At 26.0% G+C, this 8706-nt stretch overlaps 1 long non-coding RNA gene across 1 annotated transcript; it reads right to left on the bottom strand.

Moving 5' to 3' along the window:
• Positions 1 to 6318: 6318 nt before the first annotated feature.
• On the bottom strand, positions 6319 to 8686 carry LOC129972344 (uncharacterized). The gene is made up of 3 exons (XR_008784850.1): positions 8627 to 8686; positions 8117 to 8211; positions 6319 to 6703 (listed from the first exon to the last, which is right to left on the bottom strand). It is a non-coding gene; the product is annotated as an uncharacterized LOC129972344 (long non-coding RNA).
• Between the last annotated feature and the right edge of the window lie 20 nt (positions 8687 to 8706).

The following is an 8706-nucleotide window of genomic DNA, read 5'->3' as shown; positions in this document are numbered from 1 at the left end:
TAGTTGAGATGCTAAATCTGTGCGCCAAATTTTATCGACTTAGCTTTTTGTTGTTATTGAGTTCACTTGAACTCGAACAGCAGCTAGCCAGATTTCGTGTAATTTTAATAGGAATCTACAAATTTGATCAATCTCCAATCACCAAATTTCATCTGTCTGACTAATCATTTTCCAGATATCCTTTTCACATACATAATACCGAAATAGTGTTTTTAGGTCTGAGTGATGTCTGAAACTAAGAGATTCGTCAAAATCTTGTGTTTGAATTTTTTGATTGCAATACTTCCTCTACAATTCATGTACGAGAAATTAAAAAAAAAAAAAAAAATGGAATATGGATAGATGTCTTATACAAAGTATTTGTCCCGTTGAGACAAGAACATGCTATTACCCGCTCTTTCAGCGCATGCGCAATCTTCCTTCTGCACATGCGCGATCTTACTGGAGTCTTATAACTGGCTGAGTGGAAACTCACCTTATGTCTAACAATAATAAAATCTCATGGGTGTCTGTCCGTTTGTGCTTTACGGGAGAAATTTTGGACAGACAGCTACCAGATTAATTAAGTTTGTTTACACGACATAAAATTCATGAGTATTTTCGCCTATTACACATTCCGAGGTAATTTTCACATTAGAAAATTCAATTATTCGATATATGATGGGGTTGCCACAGAGCTTACTTTTTATTTAAAATATTTTGCTCTTTCAAACAATAACAATGATAATAACACATGATGCTGTACGCTATCGCTACAATATTTTCATGAATTTGTACAGTATTTAAATTAATCACCGTAAAATGCTGTTTTAGCAAATGTATGTTCAATATACATTAAATCTGATAATTAATAATCTACAATATGTTATATATCACATATAATAAGATATTTTATAGAAGTTATTACTAATAATTTAGGCTTACTTTAACAACAACAAAAAAAAAAAAAAAAAGGAGTCTCCTTTTTAATTTGAAAAATTGAGGCTTGTAAATTATTTTCGTATTGATTAATATTTCATGTCCTCGTTTGACTTCATTATGTCAACTATTGTATTTATGCGCGTAACACATTATGTAATTTACAGAAAAATAAATGCCAGAATAAAGGCAGTATCATGTTAAAAATATCCACTGTTTTGAAATATGTAAAAGCATTAGTTAGAATTCAATTGAATCTAACTTGAATTGAATTGAAGAAAAATCTGATAATTATTTTTGCTTTGTCACGCGAGAGCTATTAATGTAATTAAACTAATTATTAACAGTCCTTGTTCTATTTTGTTACATGCGATCACTTAAAAGAAAGAAAAGCGAAAAGGTTACAAAATAGTGGAAAATAGAAGAGGCTTTAGTGTATACCTGGTTATTATTATTTTAAAGTGATGCGATACTGATTTCTATACAATAATATGCCCAAGTGAAATATTAAAATTTCGATAATTAATTAAAAATCTATTTAAAATTTTCAAAGACATTTCTTAGTGAGTACCTATATAATTCAAAAAATAACTACGCTCTAAATTTGGTAATCTTAGCTCATCATTTGTTATGTAGAGCATTTTGAATGATCTTCACATCACATATGTCTTAATTTACAATAGTATGTCAACCGATAAACATTATGTTATTAAAAGAAAAGTAATATTTAAATGTATCCCCCTAAATAAATTATTCGATTTAAGTTTGTGACTATCGATTTTCCGGTTTGAAGGATCCGGACAAGAATTCTATATCTCGACATTTTTAACCTCCAGACATAATAGACAATAAGGATATTGACACGGCTTTGAAATTATTTGTAAGTGGCTGTGTTATTATAAAAATGGTTGGCAGTTGCATTGAGCAATAATAATAAAATATTAACAATATTTATAGATAGAGATAGAATAAAATATGAAGTAGAATTTTACGTGATTACATGTTAATTGATATTTTCTGGCTGAGATACACCATCTGTATTTGAAGACTTCTCTTAAGTTATCTAGGCAACATCAATAGTATTCAATCCACATTTATGGGTCATTTTAACAATCACCAATCTTGTTCAACTTGCCATTAAAGCAACTTTTTTTTTTATAATAAAATATCACACACTTTTGCATTCGGTTTTATTATATTAACCAGTGGGTGTGGTCTCTCCAAAACTTTCTTGCATACCATTCAATAAAAGACTTTCTAAACATAAAATTGGGGACTTTGGGTAAAGTCACGAATATCTTGCATGGCACTGGTGAACGATAGTTACGAAATATTGACCTTTGGCGCGAAACTAATTTTTATTTTTGAATCCATAGCGATATGCATTTGGGGAGCTTTTTTGCCGGCTGATTGAAATCAAAATTTGACGCAGAACTGCGATAGTTATATGGAATTTCATAGATTTAAATAACAAAATTTATGAGTTATTGCGCTGACATGCATGCGAAAGTACAGACAGACAGATAGTGAACCAGTTGACGGATTTTGTACAAAATTTAATAAATCTCTCTTTGAGATGCTACATCTGTGCACCAAATTTTATCAACTTAGCATTTTGTAGTTATTGAATTCACTTGAATTTGAACAGCCAGACTTCCTGTAAATGAATTCTGTTCAAAATTTAATGGGCATCTACGAATTTGATCGCAATTCCATATAATAATTTTCGGCCGCCTAGATCAAAATGTTTTCGAGACACATTGTTTACAGACAAACAGATATAATGCAAAAAAAGTGTTTTTCAAACTCAGAAATGTCTAAAACATGAAGATTCGCAATAATTTGAATGTGAATTTTTTTATTACAATACTTACTCTATAATTCGTGCACGAGAAAGTAAAAAAAATAGAATATGGATAAAGATGTATCATTGAAAGTATAAATTTAGAATTTGAGAAACAATATTTTTCAAACCGGAAATATGCTACAAACTAATAAAATCGAGTATTTTTTTATTACTAAAAGTCGTTACATTTTAGTACAATAAAAAGTTAATAATTTGAAAATCAATTATCTACAAAAAAAAAAAAAAAAAAACTGATTATTGGGAGAAAAAATCTTACTTAATACTGGCATTCACATAGGGGAAATATTTCAATGCTTTTCAGTACATTTTTACGTTCTCGAATTCGAAGTATACCAAGGGAAAACACTCTAATCGTCAAAACACTTCAATGAATTGACGAATCTTTTACGTTTTAAACCTCTTCGAGTCCTTTTCATCTTTATTATTAGTAGAAATGCGCATGTGCTATGCCCTCTAGGGAATAAACAGTAAAGTTACTACATTTAGCACATATATATCTTTAAGAAAAAAATGTTCACTTCGGAAAAAAATTTATTTAAACATTAAAATTTAAATTATATTTTAATGTTTCTTCGCCACAGTTTCTAAATTATTATTGGGCCAAAAGATTTTTTTTTTTTTTTTTTTGCATTATCTTACAATTTAAAAGATTGTCTTTAATTGAATTATAATTAAATTTAAAAAAAATCTAATTAATTTTAAAAGCTGACTTAAGCGTATTTAACTGTATTCTTCACCATGTAAAGAAATATAAATCGTTTCATCGTTGCTACGAATATTTCATCCTGCAATTTTTCCTTTTGCTGAAGATGAAGATATGAAGGCATGGCTTATTTTCCCATGAGTAAATTTTTGCTTAAAAATGCATTTTTAATATATTTTCTGGTATTTTATTGCACTTACAAATAAAGTTTAGTTCCACTATTAAACAATACTGAATATGTTTTAAAATGTGTTCATTTTTAAAGATTGCTGCAGTATACTTGGATGTGTAGAAATATATTATCATTCTCATTAATTGAAAACTGCTTTTTTATTTTAGTAGACTGAAATTTATGTTGAATCAGAGGAATTTTTATTGAATAATAGTCTGAGATATTGCAGAAAATGTTTTATAGTAAATATAAAACTTCAATGCTGAAGATTCTAGTTCGAATTTTCAAAAACATGTTTGGTTTGGTTAGTTCTTTATTATTTGAAATTTAATCACTTCTACTTCAATTTAAAGTTTAATTTAGTTTTGGTTAATTAAATTTAAAATTAATTTAAGATTGACTTCAATTAACTAAACAGTATGATGTGTATTTAAACTTTTTTATATTTTCTGATACAGTTTTTATCATAATCCAGTCAAACTTTGAACTCAAGAGACTTTGAGAAAAATAAATAAAAATCTGATGCAATGACAAAAGGATAGTTAAAGATTTTACATTTTAAATTGAAGGACAAATTTGAAAAAATGGTTATTTTTGAGAATGAGTAAAAGCTTAAAACAGAGTCAAATTATATAGTTTTTTTTTCAATAATATATAAACATTAAATAAAATATTATTTTCTCTTTAGATAAATCTCAAACTTCATTTTAAATGTGTCAGACTTGTTTACATTATATATTATAGCAATTATCTTGCAACTGTAATGAAAACCCTTTAGAACAGCCAAATTTTTTCAGAATAAAGGAGTAGCAGCTCAGTGATTTCATTGCATATTTAAATTAATTCTGCTTAAAAATTGAATTTGTTTGCCTTTGAAGAGAATGTAGAAACTTGCTGCTGAATTTACATAACATAAGCACATACAAAACTATTCAGTGAACAAGATCTCAACTCAATATCTTAATTAAACTCTGTAGTAAGGGATGAAAGAATTGATTACCAGACATATTTTGAATTAATAATGAAAATTACCATGGAATTCAGCTGCCAGATGATTCTCAGCAGTTCTTGATGATTGGTTTAATATTTAGAAGTTAAATTTGAATTTTTAACTAAATGAATAATTATTAAATTGCTAAGGAAAAAGAACAGTACTAAACTGAAATTCTTATTTCGAGATAATCAACTTTTAATTTTAGATATATACTGTTTTTTTTAAATATTATTTTCATTCAAATTTAAGTTCCTGGGAACATAAAGACTAATATAATACTGCTCTTACATGCAATGTTTGATTGCAAATTTAAAATTAAGAAAGCTGCATTTTGAAGGAAAAAACAAAAAAAAAAAAAAAAAAAAAAAAAAAAAAAGAAAAGAAAAGAAAAAAAGGATGAATTTGGATTTGCACCTTTCTTAACTAGAATTTACTCTCAGATCTTGTCTCCTACTTGACTGATAGAGAGCCAACTTATTAAAAATTCTTATAGATTTATAAAAAAATAAATATAGCAGTGCAGCACTCGCAGAAAAAAAAATATGGTCAGCATTAATTTTTTGCTGGAGAAGTAATTTACATAAGAGATACTTCTTTTTTTAATAAAGAGAAATGAACATGGTTCAGTGAATAGGAGTATACTTTTAAGCAAAAGCAATTTTATAACTAGATTAATTCATGTCTTAAATGTATTGTTGAAATTATATTTATGACCAAAAAAAATCTCAATATATTAATAGATTCTTAACTTGCAGAAATCTTTCATTATGAACAAATTTGCATCAGTTTTTAGACCCCCTACATATGTCTATTTTGCATTCTTGATTTGTGTATTTTGAAACACATTAATTTCATTCATTCATTATTAGAAAAACACTGCCTATTTATAAATATTAAAATTGTATATATATATAAATTTATTAGGTCATTATCAAGTACAAAATACAAAAATAATAGATAGTGAGAAAACAATATCTTGAACAAATACCTTATCATTTCATTAATTTGTAAACATTAGGCATTGTTTCACTTTTTTATTATTATTATTAATTTGAGTTAGATAGGATTTGTAATTCCCTCATTTTTAGTTTTGCCACAGAATTCTAAAATTTCCAATATGTATATATAATGTATTGTTTTCATCCCAATGACAAACTATTTTCAGAATTTAGTTTTTAGTTAATAGATGATTATAATTCAATTTTGATTCTATACAAGTAATGCTACTTAATAGTGAATTTGAGTGGGAAACAATTTATTTCTAGATTCCTTAATATTCCTAATAAAGATTTATAAATTAAAAACTAAAAAGTAAGAAATAATGAAAATATATATTCTTTTTTTGGTGAACTAACAAAAGTGGTTTATGAAATTGTTTTTATTAAATTTATTTCTATTTAAAATCACCCATTTAATTGCTATTTATACACAAAAAGTGGTAATGTCGGAATATTTTTCTCAACAATGCAGTCAAACATGCAATATGGAATTAATTGCAACATTAATACATAATGGTCCACGGCAATTCAGTACTAATGTTACAATTATTAAAAGAGTTATATGAACATAATGAAATCTAATACCATATCTGAAATTATTAAAGTCTAAACTTAGAAACTTCTTTCTTTTTAAAGTGTACATAATTAAATAAGAAGTAATCAGAATTTTGAATAATATTTTTTATTAAATATGTCAATGGAGATGAAACAAATAATCCATTTCAAATAAGTATTTTATATCTCACTTTCCAAGACATATTTACAACGTTAACAAATGTTGATACCAGTTATCATATTGATAAATCAATTATTTCTATGCTATGAAATAAAAAGTGATATAATCTATTAAATGTCAAATTTTGAATTATGACAGAAGAATTTCTGTTTAGTATTTTTTTAAAGTGAATGAGCATTCTTCATAACAAATCAAAAGCTTTCCCAGTTTTGAGTTCTAAATAAGAAAATTCTAAGCCTGTTGAGGCTTCTTCTTTGGTTTCAGATACATATAAAGTCCAAATAATGCAAGGGCAGAGTAAGTTGCATATGTAATCTGAAAAAGAAATATGATGATTAAAACCTATTACATTATTCATAGCAAAATTTATTATACAAAAAAAGCTTAGTAAGTCATTTCTATGTTTAAGTTCATTATAACAAAACAGCAAGCTATGATTTTTTTATGCAACAAAATATTCTGTAAATTAATATAACTGTTAATATAATTAACATAATACTGTTGATAATTAATATAATTATAAATAGTTAACAGTTTTTGGGGTTTATTATATACAAGTCACATGTCCTACGATTTTATTATCATTTTGATAAACCTAACAATTAAATGGGAATGTTCCAGTAAAAACCCTTTGGCTAAATTATTCACATAATTATTAATTTTCTCATTTTAAAGTTGTATAACAATTGCACAAATAATTACCTTGCTTAAGTAGACTACTTTTATTGTTTTCCCATTCATAGAAATTTTCACTTTTTTCGCATTTATTGCTGAAAATTGTCATTTTGTGTAATTTATCTAATTATCTAACAAACTGATAACTGTTTAAGAACTGTTTGGAAGAAAATGCCATTAAGATACTCTTTTTTTTTTGTTAACATTTTTTCTTTCCTAATTTTTTTAGAATACTTAACACATTAACAAAATTATTACATTTCCACATCTACAGCCATTGATGCCCTAGGCTATCTTCTTAAATAAAAAAAAAAGATTTTTTTTTTTTTTTTTCATCTTGTGACCATTTCAGAAGCAACAGACATTAAAGTTTTCATTAAGAAAAGGTAATGTCACAATCATGGCACAGAATTAAAAGGGTCAAAACTATTTGCCACTAAGTATTGCTTATTAACAGCTGCATTTCAGTGAATATATTAACAGCCATCTTACTTTTATGAATTGGTACCTATTTAAGATGAAAGTATTCTAAATTGTAGATATAAGATAAAATAGATGATTTTAAACAAAATCTGATTACATTTACGTGATCCCCAAGAACACAAAAATATTACTTCATGTTTGCATATTATGATTTCAAAACTCAACATAATAAAAAAAAATAAACTCAATATCTTACTTTAGCATAATTTATGACATATAATTGGATAATTCAAATATATTGCAGTTTGAAATAAAATACTTCAGAAATTGTTTATAATTTTTAATCAATTTCAGGGAGGGACTTTTCGTTAGCTCATAACTGTCATATAAAAAGTAAATGAGTTAAAAATATTTAATTTTCTTTTTGAAACATTTAACCTTAATTTACAAAACCAGATTGGAAAACTCATAATGGACATGCTATTTATACAATTAGGTTTATATGATAATTATCTTTAGTGTAAATTTATGAAAATTAAAAAACTTTTACCTTTTAATTAAATAAAAAGTGTAACAAAATGTTATATATATATATATATGAGATAGAGCGAGATAAAAGTTTTCACATACATTAGATCTACCACGTATTGTGTATGTATTGAAATGCTTTTGCCATCCTTTGAATTGAGCGTCACCATGGGCATCACTTGCTCCAGCCATTTTGTCTTGAAAATTAAGTAAAAATAATTTAGGTTATCAGTTATTAATACAGAGAAAAACAAACAGAGAAATAACAATTAATATTAATACAGAGAAAAAAATAATTCCAAAAACGTAGAGATAAAACTATTAAAAAATACTTCAGAATGTTTAAAATTGTTTTTTCTTAGTAAACCTTTCAATGTGAAGTTATATTTCAAAAATATAAAACGAAAAATACACATGAAATAAAATAAGGGCAAAAAGAAAATGGATGACCACACACTGAAATTTATAAAAAATTATAAAAGTTTAAATATTTCAATTCAACCATTCAATGATATAAAAACACTAAGAAATGCAACGGGAAAACTATCTAAAGTTTTTGTAAAATCCAAATAAATTCAGAAAATGATGAAAATATCTTTAAATTTCACGTACCGAAAGTCACCTTTGCTATCAACAAATGTTTGACTTCACTTTATATTAACTCGCTCATTTAGATACTATGAGGTGAAAAA

This window comes from Argiope bruennichi, chromosome 6 (genome assembly GCF_947563725.1).
Source record: "Argiope bruennichi chromosome 6, qqArgBrue1.1, whole genome shotgun sequence".
NCBI classification, from domain to species: domain Eukaryota; kingdom Metazoa; phylum Arthropoda; class Arachnida; order Araneae; family Araneidae; genus Argiope; species Argiope bruennichi.
The sequence above is the reverse complement of the archived record's forward strand: the minus strand, read 5'-3'. Positions and strand labels throughout refer to the sequence as shown.